Source organism: Lissotriton helveticus, chromosome 6 (assembly GCF_964261635.1).
Source record: "Lissotriton helveticus chromosome 6, aLisHel1.1, whole genome shotgun sequence".
In the NCBI taxonomy this organism is placed as follows: Eukaryota; Metazoa; Chordata; class Amphibia; order Caudata; family Salamandridae; genus Lissotriton; species Lissotriton helveticus.
In genome coordinates this window covers 807,139,516-807,154,495 of record NC_136067.1, presented here as the reverse complement: position 1 = coordinate 807,154,495, position 14,980 = coordinate 807,139,516, and positions in this window count along the sequence as shown.

The following is a 14,980-nucleotide window of genomic DNA, read 5'->3' as shown; positions in this document are numbered from 1 at the left end:
ATCATGCTTCTCCCCCAGCTACGCGTGTTTACACGTGGGCTGGTGGGAGGGGCGTGGTCTCATTGAAACACCAGGATTTGAACATGTTAAATACTGGAAACGATTCATAGATGACGTGTTCTGCATATGGGAGGGGGATGAACAAAGCGCCCTTAAATTCGTAGACGCTCTAAATATGAACCAGGAAAATCTTTTCTTCACCTCCAATGTTAGCACAGTGCAGGCAGATTTTTTAGACGTCCATGTAACCATTAACAACAATATGATGACAACATCGCTATTCCGGAAACCCACGGCCGGAAATAGTATATTACATGCCAGTAGTAAACATCCCCAACATGTGATTTCAAATGTTCCCTATGGAGAATTACTGCGTGTTAAAAGAATAAGCAGCACTCCTGAGATTTTTGAACAAGAGGCTAAAAACACTATTTCCAGACTCAAAGCAAGAGGATACAATGATAAAATTTTGAACAGTGCACTGAGACGTAGCCGTGAAAGATCCAGGGAGTCTCTGTTAAAATCTGAAGCACTTGATTCAGAAATGAACAGTAACATTCCTCGCTTAATTCTGTCCTATAGCAAGCAGGAAAGACAAATTAGGTCTATTGTAAAGAAGCATTGGCCTATTCTTATGACCGATGGTTTCTTCAGTGATACACTGCCCACTACACCTACAATTACCTACAAAAAATCCAAGAGCATGCACAACAGTTTGGTGAAAACTAGTCCTGAGCTTGGTGGTGGCAGCATCTGGCTCAAACAAAAAGAAGGTTTTTTCAAATGCTCCTCATGTAGGGCGTGTAAATTTGGTGTCAACACCACGCACTACAATACACCATTTAGTCCAATCAGTAAAGCTATCCGGGGTAATTACAATTGCCATAGTGATTTTGCAGTATATGTCCTGACATGCACCTGTGGCCTATGGTACATTGGGAGTACCAAATTGCAGGTGCATGTCAGGATCCTGCAACACTTACGGGCAATAGTCAACAACGACAGCACATACCCGATAGCTCGCCACTTCAGATCAACACACAACAATGATCTGACTAATTTGACATATTTTGTCATAGATGTGGTGGCCCCTCTCAAACGGGGAGGAGATAGAGAAAAATTACTGAGGAAGAAAGAAACAGAATATATAGTGGAGCTTGATAGCAAATACCCAAATGGACTTAACACCACAGAAGATTTACATCATTTTTTATAAACTGTAAAATTGTATAATTCAGCATATATGTGTGTCATCAGTTACATAATTGGTGGATCCAGTATAAACCTATATGTTTTTTCATTTATTTTTTAAGGACTTCCAGAATCAAATCTCCGTATAAAATTTATAACATCTGATTGGCTCAAGTTGCCCCATGGGTGAACCAGTTGAAAATCCAACTAAGATTAAATATATAGCTGATACTAATGATCCGTTATTGGTATACTCCCAGATAAGAACTTTGTATATATTGATGAATAGTAACTTTTTTGTAAAAAAATGCTTTTTTCTTCACTTTTTCACAATATCACATATACAATTATTTAAGGTATAAAAAAAAATTCTTATATTCACTTAGGAGTAGGCAGGCATTGTGGGCACTTAAAGGATTTTTTGCGAAACAATTAATAATCGCATTATCATATACAGTTATTGAAATCATTTATAGATGTTATTATTTAAGATCTGGTATGAAGTCATGAAATTTATTGTGAGAAAATTAAATTTTTGATCAATTTATATATATAGTCATAGTATATGTAATTATTGTAAATAAGATTTATGTATATTTATTTGTATATACATTGTTTCATTCTGTTGGTTGGATTTGTTCAACAATGATTTCATTTCCAGTACTCTATAGTTCAATACTTTATATGATTGAGAAAAAAACTGTGCATTCATGCAGTCATATCGTTTTATGTGCCCTTATTGTTTTTATGGGTTTGCACCTATGTGGTGTATAGATCAGTATTTCATCTATGTTTATTTAACATGTGACTCACTAAGGAGGTGGAGCATCACGTAAGAAAAAAAGTATTTAATTGTTAGATGACCAGGTGTATGGTGTGTGATCAAGGGCACGAGTTGCTCGAAACGCCTCGCCTGAGAGGTTGAATAAAATCTCCCTTACTGCAGCCTTGGGTCCGTGTCTTCATTGCAGGAAGCTGATGGTATGAAGATTGCGTTGTATATATATATATATATATACATATATATATATATATATTACCTACTGGCGGTCGCCAGTAGGTAGTTATAGTTAGGACTAAGTTTCCGTAGGAAAGGCTCATAACTTTGGCGTTGTTTGATGAATCTTCATGAAATTTTCCAAACTAATCCTCTGTTCATATCAGCACAAAATGTAATTATCAAACTTCTTAGGTATCCTGGGACTCCTTTTTTGTAACACAAAATTATCAACAGTAGAACAGACAGCAATCTCTTGTACAGTACATTCAATCTGGTGCGTGTCAGAATTGGTAATAGTTGTACCCACATCGGAACTTTGAGGAGGAATACAAAATTGCGCTTCTGAGAAGCACATTCAGTACCTCTCTTGTCAAACAATACATTATTGTCTTCACCTCTTTCAAAAATAAATTCTTGTGCAAAGAGCTAAGGCATTGAGCTGAGGCCAACTTCAACGGCTTCTGTTCTATTCAAATTGAAGCTCCTGCATCAGTGAATTCCACATTACATGTTACAATTCCATGTGACATGAAGAATAGCTATTAGACAAGAATGACAAAATTCTATATTGAAAATAAAGGTAAGATACGATTAGCACACTGTGCCAATGAGTTCCTAAACAATGTCTTGTTTTTTGATCTTGATAGTCAATCCGTGAGCAGAGGCTGAGGATGAGCTAATTTGTGTGAAAGGGCTTTGTTGATAACACGCAGGCAGAGAGACGTATGCACAAAGATTAGACATGGTTACAAAATGGATGTCGTGTTTAGGCTAACATAACAAGTAAATAGCGTATTTGCATAGGCAATACATCACCTATCCCTGGTTAGACTGGAGACGTAAGGGGCAATAATGAAAACGGAGTTCAAATGCCTGAGCATACTTAGAAATTTATTATACGAAAATAGTTCAATTGAAGTGTGTTAACAAAACTTAAAGGAAAAAGTTTAAAAAGTTGGAAAAAATCAGTCCAAGAATAACGTGAATTTCTTACAAGTCTTGCTGATTGAAGTCCGTAAGTTCTTCAGCGGCTTGAGATGCGTAATGTTCCAAGAGGTCATTGTTGCCATCCTGTGAGAAAAGCGAAGCGATCCAATTTATATCCTTGAAGGGGCAGTAATGTTTCTCGAATGTTGGAGCGGTAATTTGAATTGGCAGGCAATCTGCAATGTTGTGGAAGGTTGCACGTTGCAGGAGATCTTTCGCGGCTGCACAGAAATCCCATTCCGCACAATACCTTTTTGCATTGCATCTGCCATTGCTCCACTTCCTGAACAATCAAGTTCATGGTTTTCAAGATACTCCATTACCTGCTGGAAATCAGGAGCTATTGTTGGGATGTTGGCAAGGCAAAGATCCATTCGCCAGTCGAATGGGCAAGTTTTGCAATAAAAAGATGGTTACATGCAGATTGCATATGTGTAAATGAATGACATGTTGTAGCTGGCTCCGATAATAGATAGAGGCAGGCAGCCGAAAAGTTGTTCCATTTTTTGACAGTATTGATGTAGCTTTGCGTAGAGGTGTATTCTGTTGGACATAGTTGTTACCACAGGGAGCACAGCCATTTTTTACAAGCAAAAATAGTAGTAGGATGGGCGCAAAGAGAGCGAGAATTATGGGCACTGTTCCTGTTATTCCAGAGAGGATCGAATGAATTAAGTCTGGTATTATACCAAAAACAGTTTGACCGACTGTGAGAAGGCCGGAGGAGACCTTGTTAAAAAAGTGTTGCAGACCTTGAGTGTGAGATGTGCTGAAAATTGTGTACCAATTCACAAAGTGTAATGGGAGGTTCGTATTTAAAAGGGACTGCATTTTACTTGAAGTTTGTGCTATCTGCAGTCGATAAATTTATTTTGCAGAAGTGAGGGGCGCTTCTGTTCTGAACAAAAGTGCTTTAGTTTGGTTAGTGTAATGAGATATGTTTTCAAAGTAGGGATTGAAGGCCAAGTTGGAGTTTGGGAGTTGTTTTGTGTGGGTGGGAATAGGCATTGCCACAGGAAGTTATTCGGTTTGAAACAGTAAGGACATACGGTATGCCAGCTCACATTCCGTAGGAGTGGATGTTATTGAGAAGCAGATTACTGCCGTTAGAAAGCTGTGTGAATGTTGGTCTAATTGTGGGAGTTGGCGTGCTTTTAAGAAAGCACACAAGATTGGGGGCTATAAGCTTAAAAGCGTCCTGCAGTTGGACATCCTTGGATTGTAATGAATGACTGCTATTGTGGTCGCACTTTTCACCTGTGAGAAAAACTTCTGTATCCTCTTTAAGGCAGCGATATGTAAAGGGACAAACCACTGCTCGTTAATAAACGTGCTACCTTGTATAATCACATATAACATGACAAACAACATGTACACCTAGCAGACACAACAATACTACGTTCTGTGGGAACCGTGGCTAGCCATGGACCCAAACCAAAGATGGCTTGGCACCTCTGCCACACAATGCAGAATGCGAGGAGAGATGGGAGAAAAGTATGTGCGAAGGTGGCAAGTTGTTTTCGATTATAAAAGTATGCAATGCAAAGTGTTGAGGGAATGTGACAGACTTGAGTATGCAGAGCACAGACATGTACATGTGAACATACACTGATGGTCTATTGAGTGAAGTAGAGAGTGGACGCAACCATGATAGTACAGTCAGTAGGGAAGATTACAAAAACACAGCGCTTATGTGCCCCCTCCTCCCTCAAATCTTTAGCGTAGTGGGCTGGCTTGGAATATGCAAGGCTAGAGTAGGGGTATGAATAAAAGGCATGTTTCTGTGGGTGTGGTTTGGTCCAGGAATGGCGGACGTGTCTGCCAGGTCTGCTCAGGTTACGCTGACACAAGGTTGACCCCGTGAGCGAAGGTAGCTGCGTGACTGATGCTCTCAGCTTGCTGGTACTCAGAAACCGCCATGGCCGCTGCGACGCACATATGCCCCACAATTTACCTTTTGCTACCGCATTATGTAAAAGAGGGCCCACCACATGCCGGCGGAAGCTCCTGGGCCGAGGTTGGAAGGTTCCTGAGGTCAACGCTGGCTACCGCGACACAGGCACACAGCGCCCAGTCTGAGGTCCAGCAGCATGGAGTGCTCTGTGTACTACTAATACAGTAGTCCAACAGGTACCAACAGTGGAAAGGTGTCTTGATCCCACAATGGTTGATGTTAGAACTGCATCTGAGAGTGGAGATGAAGGTACTCCCTTCGACCAGGTGCAACCAACTCTAGGTCCCAACAGTGGAACGGTGTATTGATGCTTTAATGGACGATGTCCGATATTGCCTGCTGCTTGCTTTTCACAGAACTCCCTCCATTGAGGTGCATCACAGTCTGTGCTTCCGTATCTAACTGCTGCACATGATTATTGGGCTTGATTGACTATAGTCGCTGGACTACACCGCAGTGTGGCAGGTCCAAACAGTGAAACGGGGTATTGATTCTATGATTGAGGATGTCAGAAGTTAAAGTCTGTGATAAATTCTGTTGGGACCTACAGTTGGTTGCACCTCTGACCAGGTGCAACCAACTGTAGGTCCCAACAGTGGAACGGTGTCTTGATCCCACATGGACGATGTTAGAACTGCATCTGAGAGTGGAGATGAAAGTACTCCCTTCGACCAGGTGCAACCTACTCTAGGTCCCAACAGTGGAACGGAGTCTTGATCCCACAATGGACGATGTCCGATATTACCTGTTGCTTCGTTTTCATTGAACTTCCTCCATTGAGATGCATTAGCTTCTGTGCTTCCGTAGCTAACTGCTGCACATGATTATTGGGCTTTGATTGACTGTAGTCGGTGGACTACACCGTGGTACAGCAGGTCCGAACAGTGAAATGTGGTCTTGATTCAATGATTGAGGATGTCAGAAGTTAAAGTCTGTGATCATTTCTGTGCACCCCCTCTGACCAGGTGCAACCAAGTTTAGGTCCCAACAGTGGAACGGTGTCTTGATCCCACAATGGACGATGTTAGAACTTCATTTGAGAGTGGAGATGAAAGAACTCCCTTCGACCAGGTGCAACCTACTGTAGGTCCCAACAGCGGAATGGTGTCTTGATGCCAGGATGGACGATGTCCGATATTACCTGCTGCTTGGTTTTACACAGCTCCCTCTGTTGAGGTGCATCAGAGTCTGTGCTTCTGTAGCTAACTGCTGCAGATGAATAATGGGCTTGGCCGACTCCAGTGGCGGGACTGCACCGCGGTACAGCAAGTCCGAACAGTGAAACGGGGTGTTGATTCTAAGATTGAGGCTGTCAGAAGTTAAAATGTGTGATTATTTCTGTATACCCCCTCCGATCAAGTGCAACCAACTCTGGGCCTCAGAATCCAATGGCATGTGGCTGTGAAGAGTTAATGACCACTGCCTCTAGCCTACACTGCGGTCAGCTCGGCTCACGATTCAGATCGAGCGGTGATTATTTAAGTAGAGAATCCAGTAGTCAAGTAACTACAACGCCTATTAAAATACATACAAAATCCTTTTAGTATAGTTGCTTGCAGAACTTTTTTTAGATGAGTTATAGGTTTAGTACAATTACCAAATTCTTCTTGGTAGTGGAAAAGAACACTGAATAACAATCTACACTGTGGACAGCAGAGATCGTAAATCGAATTGTTTTGATTTATTTATAGCGGAGTTTTCTGTAATTTATGTTGTTGTATTTTGTGAAGAGTAAGTGAGAAAAAGTATTCATGGATGTCTATGTGACTAGTGCGTTCAATTTACACTGCAAACAGCAGTGTTTACAATTCAGATTGAGTCGCTATTGTAGATGACGCAGGCCTGTAGGCAAAAGATATTGCTCCAGTGCGGCTCCGCACATGTTTTTTTTTGCTTCATGTATTGCAAACTGGGCAGCTTAAGTCAACGCCACGTGGCTGTGGGCCCTTGCTGACCGCTCTCTCTGGCCTACACTGCAGACAGCAGTGTTCACAATTCAGAACGAGTCGCTATTGCAGATGATGCAGTGTTGATGGCAACAGACATTGCTCCTCGTACGGTCTGCCTGCAGAACGCATCATCGCTGGCTGTGGAAATGCTGAATGCTTTTGATGTGGCTATCTGAGTGCACTAGAACTGATGGACCCTTTATGATACCATCTTTTTGTTTATTATTTCAGATCTATTGCCTGTGTCTCAGTATACCACAAGTTGTGGTTCTTTTACAATATAATTTTTTCTGTATTATTTCACATCTACTGTCAGTACCTTACTGCAGCACAAACTATTGACCCTTTTATTATTGAATCTCTGTGTGTTATCCAATGGTTACTGTTGTAGTTGATGCTAGCAGCAACTATTCCCTGAGGGCTGGTTTACACTCACCCTACACGCATCCAGGAAAGACGTCACTGGATATGTGACCCTCGTAATAAAAAGGTATTGACTGCACGTGCCCGTACCCACTTCCACTATCTATCTGTGTCATTGTGTTCATTATCTATGCATGATACTGCCCCTTGGGGGTACCACATTAGATTGTGCTGCGGACAGCGTATGCAACCATGTTATCTCTGGCAGTGTGGAAAAGTTTGGTTATGGAACTTTTAAGTGCATGGCTATCACAGGTGGAAGGCTACTTTACAGACCATGAATATTGATGAAGATGATGGTTGCATGTTGTGTGTAGTGTAAGATATGTGTACATAGCAAAAGGTTTTCAAAAAAGCTCTATAAACAGAAGAGGTGTGTCTCATCAAATGCTGTAGAGGGAATGAGTAAAATGGGTGGCGTTTTCCAACTGCTTCAATGGGAAATGTTATGAAGTAATCAAATGCTTTTTTTTAAGGTCACATGGCAATCGTGCAGCCAGCGTGCAAGGAGACCGTACCCAACGCGATTTTGAGAAAATATATTTAATACAATATAAATTTATTATAGTTAGAAATATATAAATGTTTAAAATATTTTAGATTATCGCTTGCTCTCATATACACTTTAAAGTTATTTAGATATAGTTTTGAGACATAAAAAAATGAGGGAATGGTATATCCCGCACGACTCTATACATATATGACGTAACACAGGGTCTGGCAGCGGGTACTCGTCGCATCGCAACGCGCAGCGGGCGCGACTCTATACGTACATGACGTAACGCGCAGCTTGGTACTGCGTACCCGTTGCATACCAAAGTAGCAGCTGGCGAGACCTCATACGTATATGTTGTTATGCAGGAGTTGAGCAATATGGTGGCTAGGATTCGGGTGCTGATGGAGCTTGGTAGACTACCAGTACTGGTCTCCAGTTTTCTCAATTTCTCATTTGAGATGTCATCAGTGATGCCACTGTCCATATCATGAAGCATGTAATATGTGTCGTCATCAGCAGTTCATTGCGGGCGAATGAGTTATAGTTAGCTCAACTAACTATAACAGGCAAATTTCTCTGGTTTTATATGAGTCAAATGTCCAACTAACTATAACGTCCCTGAAACCTATGTTTTTTCAGTGAATATATATTACCTACTGGCGATCGCCAGTAGATAGTTATAGTAAGGACCTATTATCCATAGGAAATCCGCAACATTCTATTTGGAATAACCTTGGCGCCAGTTGACGGATCCTTGCAAAATTTTCTAAACTGGTGGCCCGCTTCAGTCCACTCCTATCCTGAAAGTCTTGGAATGATTTGTCAAGCAGGGGTCGAGAAAAAAGGGGGGTCCCAAAACGTGTTTTCCCAATGCAATTTTCCATAGGAACCGTTAATCGCGGCTACAGCCCGAACTGCTGAATGGAATTACACCAAATTTGGCAAAGAGGTAGACCTTGATTCAGACTTGTGCCTTTTGGTTAAATGGTGTAAATTCGTTCAGTAGTTGCTGAGAAAATCTAAAGTAAAATCATAGATATATCTATGGCCGCGGTGGATCCGCGAATCCTGAGCGCACCCTTACAATCATGAGCTGCACGCTAATTGGCTGTCAACTGTTTGTTAACATTCCACGCCAGGAAGTGTTGGCCACCATTTTGTGCCTCGGTAGAAGCGAGGCTCAAGAAATCAGTGGAATAAGTGTGCAAAACATATAAAGGTGGCAGAGTAGAAATATACGGACCCTCTAGACCTGCTTAGGGGGTCCCCCCAAAAAAATCTTGTTTTTTGTTGAAAAAACTGAAAAATGTGTGCAGGGTGCGTGGATCCGCCATAAAAATACCCATTAAAACTAAGCGCGGTCTCCCGCGCTTGTTTAAAAATTAACCCCGGGGGGCCAAATCCTGGGGGCAAAAAATAATTTGTTTAATGGGGGGCTCAGAGGGGGCCTCCTAGCCCCAGGGATAGCCATCCCTGGGTCCTTTTATATTGTATTGTATTGTATTGATTTCCATCAACATATATATATATATATATATATATATATATATATATATATATATATATATATATATATAATATATATGGCCACAGCTTTCTTCTTCCCACGTTAAGTAGAATAAAGATCACGGCACAGCAACAGTTGAATTTCAGCGTTTTATTTACACACCAGTGCAAAGAATAACGTGCATCAAATGGGCGGTCGCCAGTAGGTATATATAGTTAGGATTTTTTCCCTATGGGATTTTTGAAAATTCTATGTCTAATAACTTTGGCGTTTGTGGACGGAATTGGCTGAAATTTTCTGGAAAATGGAACATTTTGTTTCTGAGCAGCCCCTGGAAATTTGGGGGGGGTTCGTCCAGGGGGGGTCGAGAAAAAAGGGGGGTCCCAAAACGTGTTTTTAACATTGAGTTTTCCATAGGGCGGTTGGCCTCACTTTTAGCCCGAACGGCTGAATGGATTTGCATGAAACTTGGCAAAATTGTAGGGACTGGTAGCCCGATGTGCCTTTTGTAGGTCTCAATATATGTGCTCCAGTGGATTTTGAGAAATTAACGTTTAAAAAAAGATATATATCTGTAAGCGCGCTCTGGGCAGCGCTCTGGTCCGCGGACCTTAAGCGTACCGGAACTTCGCGTAGCTAAGCTGATTGGCTCTCCAGTGTCTGTCAACATTCTAAACAGTCCGGAGCGGCCGCCATCTTGTCTCTCGGTAGGATTGAGAGACAAGAGGAGGCCAAAAACAAAGGGGGAAATAACCATAAGGGGGCATACTAGATCCTCCCTGACCCCCTAGGTTTAATGTGGAGGTTTTAAAAGGGCCCCGCGGGGCAAAAAAAACAAAATTTTTTTTTTGTTTTTTTTGCGTGGGGAGCGCCCGGTCCGCGAACCGGGAAGCGTTCTGGGCAGCGTACTGCAATGAAAAATGAATGATAGACTTTTCAAATGCTGTATGTTAATTGATTGTTGGTTTTGTTGATTATTTTTTATTTTCTTTATTTTTTTAAGCATTTTTTTTATTGTGATTGTGTTTCATAATTTATTAAACTTTCTAACATTTCATTGTCAGAAATTTCATAATTATCATTGAATATACATTGTAGTCTCTGAGGGTGTAAAATGTCCTCATTTTCAAGGAGGTTATCTACTGCTTGTACACATTGCAGTAGTTCTTTGTCTAAAGTTTCATCGAAAAATTCAATATCATTTTCATCATTGATTTCTTGGCTGCTCTCTTGCAGGACAATTTGAAATTCAACTTTCTGTTCGCCTTCCATTTTGCCTGAAATTAGATTAAAAAAATATATATTAGTAGAGATAGGGCACTGTTGGGATTAATTTTGGGCAGTGTATAGTATCAGAGTGGAAGTAGGAATATAAAAAAGTGTATGTGATTTAACGTAAGTAAATTCATAATTATACAAGAGAAGCCTAACTCCATCCATAACTATAACAGAGAAGTCTATCTAAATCTCTAACTACTACAGAGGGATAGTATATAACTATCAGAAAAAGTTTACCATATTAACTTATAGTGCACAATATACTTCAGTTTTAAAAATAAAAACTTACCTTTAGAAAGAAGTTGAAGGAATTAGTGAAAATCCTATTGAAATGTACACCAAGAAGTAGTAGTCAAAATGGCTGTGTTTTCTTCTCTTCCTTTATATATATTCAGGTATATAACCAATCAAATGTCAGGTAAAAAAAGTAGAAAATGAAAGTAACATTTTAATTGGTTGTCAATTCCGAAACTTCAGATGTGTTTTGTGAAGTAATTTACCTCATGGTATTTAGAGAGGTCTACAGGCTAAATGGCTAAATGGAATTCCAATCAAATTTGTGAAAATGGTAGGGATTGGTATGTAGTATGAGCTAGTCTATATTTGGTGAAATTGTCTCCAGTGGCTTTTCTGTGAACTACTTTCCCACCTTTTTTGATGGTGCGCTTCCCAGGGAGCGACCCGGTATGCGAACCGTTGAGCGCCCCGGTTCGCGAACCTTAAGCGTAACGGGAGTCCACCATTTTGTGTTTCGGTCGAATTAAGATACAAGATGGAGGGCAAATAATGTTCAGAATGGGTAGAAGGGGGCACGGTAGACTTATCTTGACCCCCTAGGTTTTGTGAGGGTGGCTGAGGAGGCTTATATGTGCGAAAAAAACACATTTTTTAAAAAAATTTCGTTGTGTTTCTGAGACTGTTTTCAAACTCAAAGTATTTGCTAAGGTGAGAAAATATTTCTTTAATTTAGATAGAGAATAGTGTGCTTTAAGGAGAAAATTATGAATTATGTGGCGCAAATTGCTTGTAAATATGCTCCCACCTGTGCATGGAAAATTTCGATTTTGAATGTTTGTGTTACATAGCCATGTTAAAAGTGATACAAACATGCTGCAAAGGCAATTAAAAAACGCTTTTATGTGTCTTAAGGACATTTTAAGTAATTTTCCCATGTGCAGTGTTTTGAAATTATGATTTGAAAATCGTTTTTGGGGAAAAGGAATTGTTTTTAAATTTATGACAAGGACATAATGGTGTATGCTTCTTTATAAGGCAATTGACTGTCCCTGATGTTATTTTTCCCATTTTAATGTAAGACCTTTCTCTGTGGCGCAAATTGCTTGTAAATATGCTCCCACCTGTGCATGGCAAATTTAGATTTTAAATGTTTGTGTTACATAGCCATGTTAAAAGTGACCCAACCATGCTGGAAAGGCAATAAAAAAAACTTTCATGTGTCTTAAGGACATTTTAAGTCATTTCCCCATGGACAGTGTTTTCAAATTATGAATTGAAAATCGTTTTTGAGGTAAAGGAATGTTGTTAAAATTTATGTGCGCCATATGCCCCCAAATTTCTTTTTCAGGGGTGCAGCAGGGTGTTATTGAGACACCCCTGCACCTTTGGAAAAATTCCTAATTTGCGATGAGCTAATTGCTAATCGCAAATTCCACCTTCTTTCATATGGGCATCCTGGCGCATGGAAATGAATGGGTAATTTGCAATTAGCAATTTGCTCATCGCAAATTTGGAATGGTAAAGAATCGCTATTTATTCCTTAAAATTCGCTATTTTGGAAATGCAAAATAGTTATATGATACATATGGCGGTTGATGTCTAACAAGATAAGAAGCTTAGGGATACATTTATGATGACTGGCGCAATGAAGTGGACATCACTTACTTCATTGGTAGAGCTTTACATGTATTATGTCCTCTGTATTCTTCATCAAGCGTAACTTTAATCTGCAATCCTGAGTAGGCCTCACCTTAAACAAACCTCTGGATAGGCCACATCTTATCGTCATCCTGAATTAATCATTTAAAATGCTAGGGACAGATTTATGATAGGTGTATGCCTCTTTTGCGCCACTTACAAAACACTGTCCATGGGGAAATGACTTAAAATGTCCTTAAGACACATGAATGTGTTTTTTTAAAGCGTTTGCAATTTTTTTGGGTCACTTTTAACATGGCTATGTGACTCAAACAGTCAAAATCTAAATTCACCATGCACAGGTGGGAGCATATTTACAAGGAATGTGCTCCATGGGGAAAGGTCTTATAATGTAATATGGGAAAAATGACATCAGAGACACTGAAATGCCTTATAGAGAAGCATACACCATTATGTCCTTGTCATAAATTTGCAAACCATTACTTTTCCCCAAAAACGATTTTCAAATCATAATTTGAAAACACTGCACATGTGGAAATGACTTAAAATGTCCTTAATTCAAAATTTGCTATTCCTTATTTTGCGATTGCACTGAAGGATTTGCAAATTTTGCGATTCCTTAAATGCAATGTATCAAACAAAAAATATGTAAAAAATGACATTAAGGATTTGGAAACTACCACCAACTTCTAGTTTGTGGTAATTTGCGAATTCTTTTCAAAAAGCATTTTTTTCCAAAAAACAAAAGGTGCCATATGACGCCAATACATGTCCTTAGGGCATGTATGTGTGCCATATGCCCCCAATTTTCTTTTTCAGGGGTGCAGCAGGGTGTTCTTGAGATACCCCTGCACCCTTGAAAAAATTCCTATTTTGTGATGAGGTAATTGCTAATCGCAAATTGCAACCTTCATTCCTATGAGCCTCCTAGCCCATGGAAATGAATGGGTAATTTGCAATTAGCAATTTGCTCATTGCAAATTAGGAATGGTAAAGAATTGCTATTTATTCCTTAAAATTCGCTATTTAGGAAATGCAAAATAGTTTGATGGTACATATGGTGGTTCATCTGTAACAAGATAAGAAGCTTAGGGATACATTTATGATGACTGGCAAAATAAAGTGCAAATCACTTACTTCATTGGTAGGCCTTTACATGTATTATCTCCTCTGTATTCTTCATCAAGCGTAACTTTAATCTGCAATCCTGAGTAGGCCTCACCTTAAACAAACCTCTGGATAGGCCACACCTTATCGTCATCCTGGATTAATCATTTAAAATGCTAGGGACAGATTTATGATAGGTGTATGCCTCTTTTGCGCCACTGTGCGTCACTTTTATGATGCAGCGGCGGTGCAAAAGATTTGCTATGAGGCGACAAAATTACAAATTGATGCTTTTAGGCAGATATGTCATGGTGTAAAAAAAACGTACCACATGAAACCGATGCAGCAGTGATGCAAAAGATGCACCATGTTGCAAGACAGGCCTCACTTGGGGCCATATGTATCAAGCTAATTAGCATTCGCAAAGATCAAAATTCTGCGAATTTCGGCCTTTGCGAATGCTAATTAGACAAATGGTATGTATCAAACAAGTTTGATGCAAAATAAGGAATAGCAAAATTTGCTATTCCTTATTTTGCGATTGCACTGAAAAATTTGCAAATTTTGCGATTACTTAAATGCAATGTATCAAACAAAAAATATGTAAAAAAATTACAGTAAGGATTTGGAAACTACCACCAACTTCTAGTTGGTGGTAATTTGTGAATTCTTTTCAAAAAGCTTTTTTTCCAAAAAACAAAAGGTGCCATATGACGCCCATACATGCCCTTAGGGCATGTATGTGCGCCATATGCCCCCAAATTTCTTTTTCAGGGGGTGCAGCAGGGTGTTCTTGAGACACCCCTGCACCCTTGGAAAAATTCCTATTTTGTGATGAGCTAATTGCTAATCGCAAATTGCACCTTCATTCCTATGAGCCTCCTAGCCCATGGAAATGAATGGGTAATTTGCAATTAGCAAATTGCTCATTGCAAATTAGGAATGGTAAAGAATTGCTATTTATTCCTTAAAATTCGCTATTTAGGAAATGCAAAATAGTTTGATGGTACATATGGTGGTTCATCTGTAACAAGATAAGAAGCTTAGGGATATATTTATGATGACTGGCGAAATAAAGTGCAAATCACTTACTTCATTGGTAGGCCTTTACATGTATTATCTCCTCTGTATTCTTCATCAAGCGTAACTTTAATCTGCAATCCTGAGTAGGCCTCACCTTAAACAAACCTTT